Raw genomic sequence first — 7883 nt, 5'->3', positions numbered from 1 at the left:
GATTTATGCCAGTGTCACAAGGATTGTTCAATATACACAAATCAATCAATGTGATACACCACATTTTTTAAAAAAGATAAAAATCACATGATCATTTTAATAGATGAAAGAAAAGCATTTGACAAAATTCAAAATCCATTCATGATAATAACTCTAACCACCATGGGTACAGAGCAAATATATCTCAATGCAATGAAGGCCATTTATGACATACCCACAGCCAACATAATACTCAATGGTGAAAAGCAAAATCCTCCCTGCTAAATTCAGAAATAAGGATATCAACTTTTGCTGCTTCTATTTAACATAGTATTGGAAGTCTAAGACACAATAATAAAACAAGAAAAATAAATATAATGGATCCTAATTAGAGTGAAAATGAAAGTCACTCAGTTGTGTCTGACACTTTGCAATCCCTGGGACTATACAGTCCATGGAATTTTCCAGGCCAGAATACTAGTGTGGGTAGCCACTCCCTTCTCTAGGGGATCTTCCTAACCCAGGGATGGAACTCAGGTCTCCCACATTTTAGGTGGATTCTTTATCAGCTGAGCCACCAGGGAAGCCCAAGAATACTGGAGTGGGTAGCCTACCCCTTTTCCAGGGGATCTTCCCAACCCAGGAATTGAACCGAGTCTCCTGCATTGCAGGCGAATTCTTTACCAGCTCAGCTACCAGGGGATCCCTAATTGGAGGGAAAGTGTTAAAACTGTCACTACTTGTAGATGACACAGTACTCTATATATCCTAAAGTCTCCAGATAAAAACTATTAGAATACATTAATTCAGCAAGGTTGCAGGATACAAGATCAGAAATTTTGCATTCCCATACTCCAATAAGGAATTAACATAAAGGGAAGTTAAAAAACAATCCCATTTAAAATCACATAAAAATTACTTATGAATAAACTTAACCAAGGATATGAAAGACCCATACTCTGGAAACTATAAGACTCTAATGAAGGAAATTGATAATGATTCACTAAAAGGGAAATATACCATATGCACTTAGATTAGCAGAATTAGTATTGTTAAAATGGTCATACTACCCAAATTACAGATTAAATGCAATCCCCACCAAAATACTCATTATATTTTTAACAGAACTAGAAAAAATAATCTTAAAATTCACATGAAACAACAAAAGCTCCTGAATTTCCAAAGTAATGTTGAGAAAGAAGAACAAAGCTGGAGGTAGAATACTCCCAGATTCCAACTATGCTACAGAGCTACCATAATAAATTAGCATAGTACTGGTGCAAAAATAGACATTGGTTCAATGAAACAGAATAGAGAGACCAAAAACCACACCTATGGTTAATTAATATATGACAAAGGAGGCAAGAATATTCAGTGGAGAAAGGATAGTCTCTTCAGCAAGTGGTGCTGGGAAAACTGGACAAGTTTATGTAAAGTGAGATTAGAACATTTCCTCAAACAATATTCAAAAATAAACTCAAAGTAACTTAAATACCTATGAAAGACCTGAAACTAAAAAAACTCCTAAGAGAGAACAAGGGCAGAACATTCACAAAAATTGTAGTGATATATTCATAGATATCTCTCTCAAGGCAAATGAAATTAAAGCAAAAATAAACAATTTGGACGTAATTAAACTTAAAAGCTTTAACACAGCAAAGGAAACCGTCTATAAAATGAAAAGACAACTTATGAAATGGGAGAAAATATTTGCAAATGATGTCTAAAGAGGGATAATATCAAAATATATAAGTAGCACATACAATTCAATATTTTTTTAAAAACCCAAACAAAAAATGGACAGAAGATCTAAATAGACATTTTTCCAGAGAAGACATGCAGATGGTTAACAAGCACATAAAAAGATGCTCAACATCACTATTATTAGAGAATGAAAATTAAAATAACAATGGGATATTTCTCCACAACTGTCTTCAGAATGGCTATTTGCAGGAGTCTTAATTTGTAGAGTGACTATGAAAAACAGAAGGTTCCTCAAACAACTAAAAACAGAACTACCATATAATCCAGGAACTCCACCCATGGGTATATATCCAGAAAAAATAAAAACACTGATTTGAACAGATACATGTACCAATGTTCATAGTAGAATTATTTATAATAGCTAAGATATGGAAGCAACCCAAATTTCCATTAACAGACAAGTGGATAAAGATGTTGTATACATGTACAATGGAATATTACTCAGACTAAAAGAGAAGGAAATTCTGCCATTTGTGGATGGACCTAGAGAATATTATGCTTAATGAATAAGTAGACAGAGAAAGACAAATACTTTATGTTAAAACTTGCATGTGGAATCTAAAAAATGACACAAGTGGATATATATTCAAAACATAAACAGAATCACAGATATAGAAAATAAACTAGTAGTTACTAAAGGGGAGAGGAGAGAGGTTGGCAAACTAGGCTATTTGATTAAGTGATACTAATTACTGTTTAAAATAAATAAGCAACAAGGATATATTGTATAGCACAGGGAATTATAGCCATTATCTTACAATAACTTTTAGTGGAGTGTAAACAGTAAAAATTTTAAATCACTCTGCCGTGCATCTGAAAATAATACAATATCGTAAATCAATCATACTTCAATAAAAATTGTCACCTGGATAATAGCTGCTCCTGGTCATTTTGCCAATTAATTCCAATATACAAAGTGCTAGGCATTCAGCAAACTTTTCTCCTAAATAGTGCCTTAATTCATTTTGTCATTTACAAAAATTTATTAAGCATATGCAATGTCATGCTCATTATACTTGGTATATTTCCATGAACAAAGCAACTAAGATATCTGTTAACATAGAGATTATATTCTAGCAAAGATTTTCTTTTATTGTGACAATTTAAAAATTACACTAGAACAAAAGGAAAAGCATAATGATCTCTGATATACAAAGTGTTCAAGCTCAATATTTTTCAACATTTGCTAATTTTCATTCTTATATCCCTCATGTTTTTTTCCCTAAAATATTTAAAAACTAATCTCAGGCATCATTCATTACATCTGTAAATTTTTTGCTTGCCCCAATATACTATTTGCCTTTTGTATGTGTTTCTGTGTGTATAGTTCATACCATCCTCACTGCCATCAGTATGATTGATACTCCACCCTTTATCTCCTGGATTACTGGAATAGTTCCAACTAGTCTTGCTTCTGCTCTTACCCCTTGAGTGTCTATATTCTCAATACAGCAGTAAGAATTAGCTTTTAAAAATATAATCACGTCATTGTGTTTAATACCTTGCACTGGCTTCCTGTATTATTCAGAATAAAAGCCACCACTAGACCATTCAGGTATGACCTAAATCAAATCCCTTACGATTATACAGTGGATATAACAAATAGATTCAAGGGATTATATCTGATACATAAGAGTACCTGAAGAACTATGCATGGAGGTTCCTGATACTGTATAGGAGTGGTGATCAAAACATCACTAAGAAGAAGAAAAGCAAAAAGGTAAAATGATTGTCTGAGGAAGCCTCACAAATACTGAGAAAAGGAGACAAGCAAAAGATAAGGAGAAAAGGAAAGATATACCCATCTAAATGCAGAGTTCCAAAAAATAGCAAGGAGAGATAAGAAAGTATTCTTCAGTGATCAGTGCAAAGAAATAGAGGTAAAAATAAAATAGGAAAGACTAGAGATATCTTCAAGAAAATTAGATATACCAAGGGAACATTTCATGCAAAGATGGGCACGATAAAGGACAGAAACGGTATGGACCTAACAGAAAGAGAAGATATTAAGAAGAGGTAGCAAGAATACATGGAAGAACTGTACAAAAAAGATCTTCACAATGCAGATAACCACGATGATGTGATCACTCATCTAGAGCCAGACATCCTGGAGTGGGAAGTCAAGTGGGCCTTAGGAAGCATCACTATGAACAAAGCTAGTGGAGGTGACTGAATGCCAGCTGAGCTATTTCAAATCCTGAAAGATGATGCTGTGAAAGTGCTGTACTCAATATGCCAGCAAATTTGGAAAACTCAGCAGTGGCCATAGGACTGAAAAAGGACAGTTTTCATTCCAATCCCAAAGAAAGACAATGTCAAATAATGTTCAAGCTACCAATTCTCCAAGCCAGGCTTCAAAAGTTCATAAACTATGAATTTCCAGATGTTTAAGCTGTATTTAGAAAAGGCAGAGGAACCAGAGATCGAACTGCCAACATTTGTTGGATCACAGAAAGAGCAAGAGATCTTCAGAAAAAAACAAACAAACAGAAAAAAAAAAAACACATCTAATTCTGATTCATTGACTACGCCAAAGTCTTCGACTGTGTGGATCACAATGAACTGTGGAAAATTCTTAAAGAGACGGGAATACTAGACCTTTTTACCTGCCTCCTGAGAAATCTGTATGCAGGTCAAGAAACAACAGTTGGAACTGGACATGGAACAAGAGACTGGTTCCAAATTGAAAAAGGACTACCTCAAAGCTGTGTACTGTCATCCTACTTATTTAAATTATATGCAGAGTTCAGTTCAGTCACTCAATCATGGCCGACTCTTTGTAACCTCATGAAATGCAGCACGCCAGGCTTCCCTATCTATCACCAACTCCTGGAGCTTACTCAAACTCATGTCCATCAAGTCAGTGATGCCATCCGACCATCTCATCCTCAGTCATCCCCTTCTCCTCCTGCCTTCAATCTTTCCCAGCATCAGGGTCTTTTCAAATGAATCAGCTCTTCACATCAGGTAGCCAAAGTATTGGAATTTCAGCTTCAGCAACAGTCCTTCCAATGAATATTCAGGACTGATTTCCTTTAGGATAGACTGGTTGGACATCCTTGCAGTCCAAGGGACTCTCAAGACTTTTCTCCAACACCACAGTTCAAAAGCATCAATTCTTCAGTGCTCAGCTTTCTTTATAGTCCAACTCTTACATCCATACGTGACTTATGGAAAAATCATAATTTTGACTAGATGGACTTTTGTTGGCAAAGTAACGGCTCTGCTGTTTAATATGCTGCCTAGGTTGGTCGTAGCTTTTCTTCCAAGGAGCAAGTGTCCTTTAATTTCATGGCTGCAGTCACCATCTTCAGTATTTTGGAACCCAAGCAAATAAAATCTCTCACTGTTTGCACTGTTTCTCCATCTATTTGCCATGAAATGACAGGACCAGACGCCGTGATCTTAGTTTTCTGAATGTTGAGTTTTCAGCCAACGTTTTCACTCTCCTCTTTAATTTTCATCAAAAGGCTCTTTAGTTCCTCTTTGCTTTAGGCCATAAGGGTGGTGTCATCTGCATATCTGAGGTTATGGATATGCAGAGTACATCATTGGAAATGCCAGACTGGATGAAGCACAAGCTGGAATCAAGACTGCAGGGAGAAATATCAATAATCTCAGATTTGCAGATGGCACTACCCTAATGGCAGAAAGCAAAGAGGAACTAAAGAGCCTCTTGATGAAAATTAAAGAGGAGAGTGAAAAAGCCTGGCATGCTTCAGTCCATGGGGTTGAAAAGAGTCAGACACGACTGAGCGACTGAACTGAACTGAGGTTGGAAGGTATCCAGTATGCTACTGGGGAAGAACAGAGGGCAATCACTAAGAGCCCAGTAAGAATGAGGCAGCTGAGCCAAAGAAGAAACAACTCTCAGTTGTGGATGTATTTGTTGTTGAAAGTAAAGTGCAATGAGATAGCATCACTTACTCAATCGACATGAATCTAAGCAAACTCCAGGAGATAGTGGAAGGCAGAGGAGCCTGATGTGCTGCAGTCCATGGGGCTCTAAAGAGTCGAGTATGACTTGGCGACTGAAAAACAACAAACCAAGAACTACAAATCTTATCTCACCTGGTTTCCCATTAACTTTCTGACCTTATATTACATTCTACTGCTTTTTGTCCATTTAATTTCTGAGCTATACTGCTTTTCCTGCTGTTCCTTCAACATGCCAGGCATGTTTCCTTATGAACTTGCTATTCTCTATTTCTGGAATGCTATTTCTTAACTCCTTTATTGGTAATCCTCACTAAAATATCAACCTCTTCAGTATTTTACATCTTCCTTCCACAACCAATTTTTTTTTTTTTTTTGCTCTCTAGCATTATCACTCTGTGATTGCTTTAAACCAAAAAATCTGTGTCCTCCTGAAATTCATAATTTGAAACCTAAAGTTCAATGTAATGGCATTAGGAGGCGGGGTCTTTGGGCTTAGATGGCAAAGCATCTGTCTACAATGCGGGAGACCCGGGTTCAAGCCCTGGGTTGAAGATTGGGTTGAGAAGATCCCCTGGAGAAGGAAATGGCAACCCACTCCAGTACTATTGCCTGGAAAATCCCATGGACAGAGGAGCCTGGTGAGCTACAGTCTATGGGGTCACAAAGAGTCGGACAGACACAACTGAGTGCCTTCACTTTCACTTTCAGGTCATGAGGTTGGAGTCCTCATGATGAGATAAGTGCCCTTATAAAAGAAAATGCAGAGAGATCCCTTGCTCTTTTTGCCATGTGAAGACAAGATGAGAAGTTAGTCATTGGTGAACCAGGAAGCAGGCTCTCACCAGGCACTGAATTTACCAGCATCTTCTTCTTAAACTTTCCATCCTCCAGAATGGTGAGAAATAAATTTCTGTTGTTTATGAGCCACCAGTCTATAGTATTCTTAAACAGCAGCTGAAACAGACTAAGACAATAACTTATCTTGTTTATTATAGCTCCCACTAGAATGAAAGCATCTTGAGGGCAGAATTTATTTCTGTTTTGTTACTATCATATTCTCAAGCACTAGGAACAGAACCACTCAACAAGAACCACTCAAGGAGACAGTAAATAAACAGCTGTTGTGCGAATGAGACATAATTATCATTGTCATGACTATCATCTTCCATATCTCCCATGCATGTAGGCATTTTCTGTTGAGTTTGAGCTGTGTGGTGCCTTCTTCCTTATTTATATATCTGCTTCTTTTTATTTTCCATTTTATCCTTTTCATAAATAGATTGACCAAAATCCTTAAGCGCTTCTGTGTCCTCACTTTTTCAACTCCAGTGGTCAATGGTATGATGGCAGTACCTCTAATTACCTCACTAGAAAATTATTTCTCTAGGGCATGGAACTGTTTCTGGTCCTCCAGGCACAGAGACATCAAGAAAACAAAGTTAATTAGGCACTTCAGAGTCTAGACAACTGCTTAACAAAATCAAGCCAGAGGACCTCCATTTTACCCTAGAGGTTGGTAGAACCAGTTTTTGTGAGAAGTGATCAGAGATGCCCTGGTAGAAAATTATGCTAATCAAGCTATCATTGAAAGATAATTCAGCCATGAAATGATGGTGTGCCCTTCTGTCTAGAGGGAAGGCTGCTGACATTCTGTTGATGAGTCCCTACCTTCATAATAGAGGATTATCATGAACACCAAAAATTTTCTTCTCCGAGCTTGCTAAGCTCTTATCTTAGCAGGAGCTAATAAACAAGAAGAAGGTACATTAGAATATATTTAGAACAGTGGTTCTCAACTTTCAGATCATTCTGTCTCCAAAAGTAAATCTGCCAATGCCTGGAGACTTTATGGTTGTTGCAACTGGGACCATGTTACTGACAAGTAGTGCATGTTTACCCTCAGACAGTAAAGAATCCACCTGCAAGGCAGAAGATCCAGGTTCAGTCCCTGGGTTGGAAGATCCCCCAGAGAAGGATAATAGCTAACTGCTCTAGTTCTCTTGCCTGGAGAATTACATGGATAGAGGAGCCTGGCAGGCTACAGTCCATGGGGTTGCAAAGAGTCACACACAACTGAGTGACTAACAATAACATAACAGAACAATGGTTCTCAACTGGAAATCATTCTGTCTCCAAAAGTAAATCTGCCAATGTCTGAAGACTTTCTGGTTGTCGCGATTGGGGCCATGTTACTGACATCT

Source organism: Ovis aries, chromosome 5, assembly GCF_016772045.2.
Source record: "Ovis aries strain OAR_USU_Benz2616 breed Rambouillet chromosome 5, ARS-UI_Ramb_v3.0, whole genome shotgun sequence".
In the NCBI taxonomy this organism is placed as follows: domain Eukaryota; kingdom Metazoa; phylum Chordata; class Mammalia; order Artiodactyla; family Bovidae; genus Ovis; species Ovis aries.
This window is presented reverse-complemented; position numbering follows the sequence as displayed.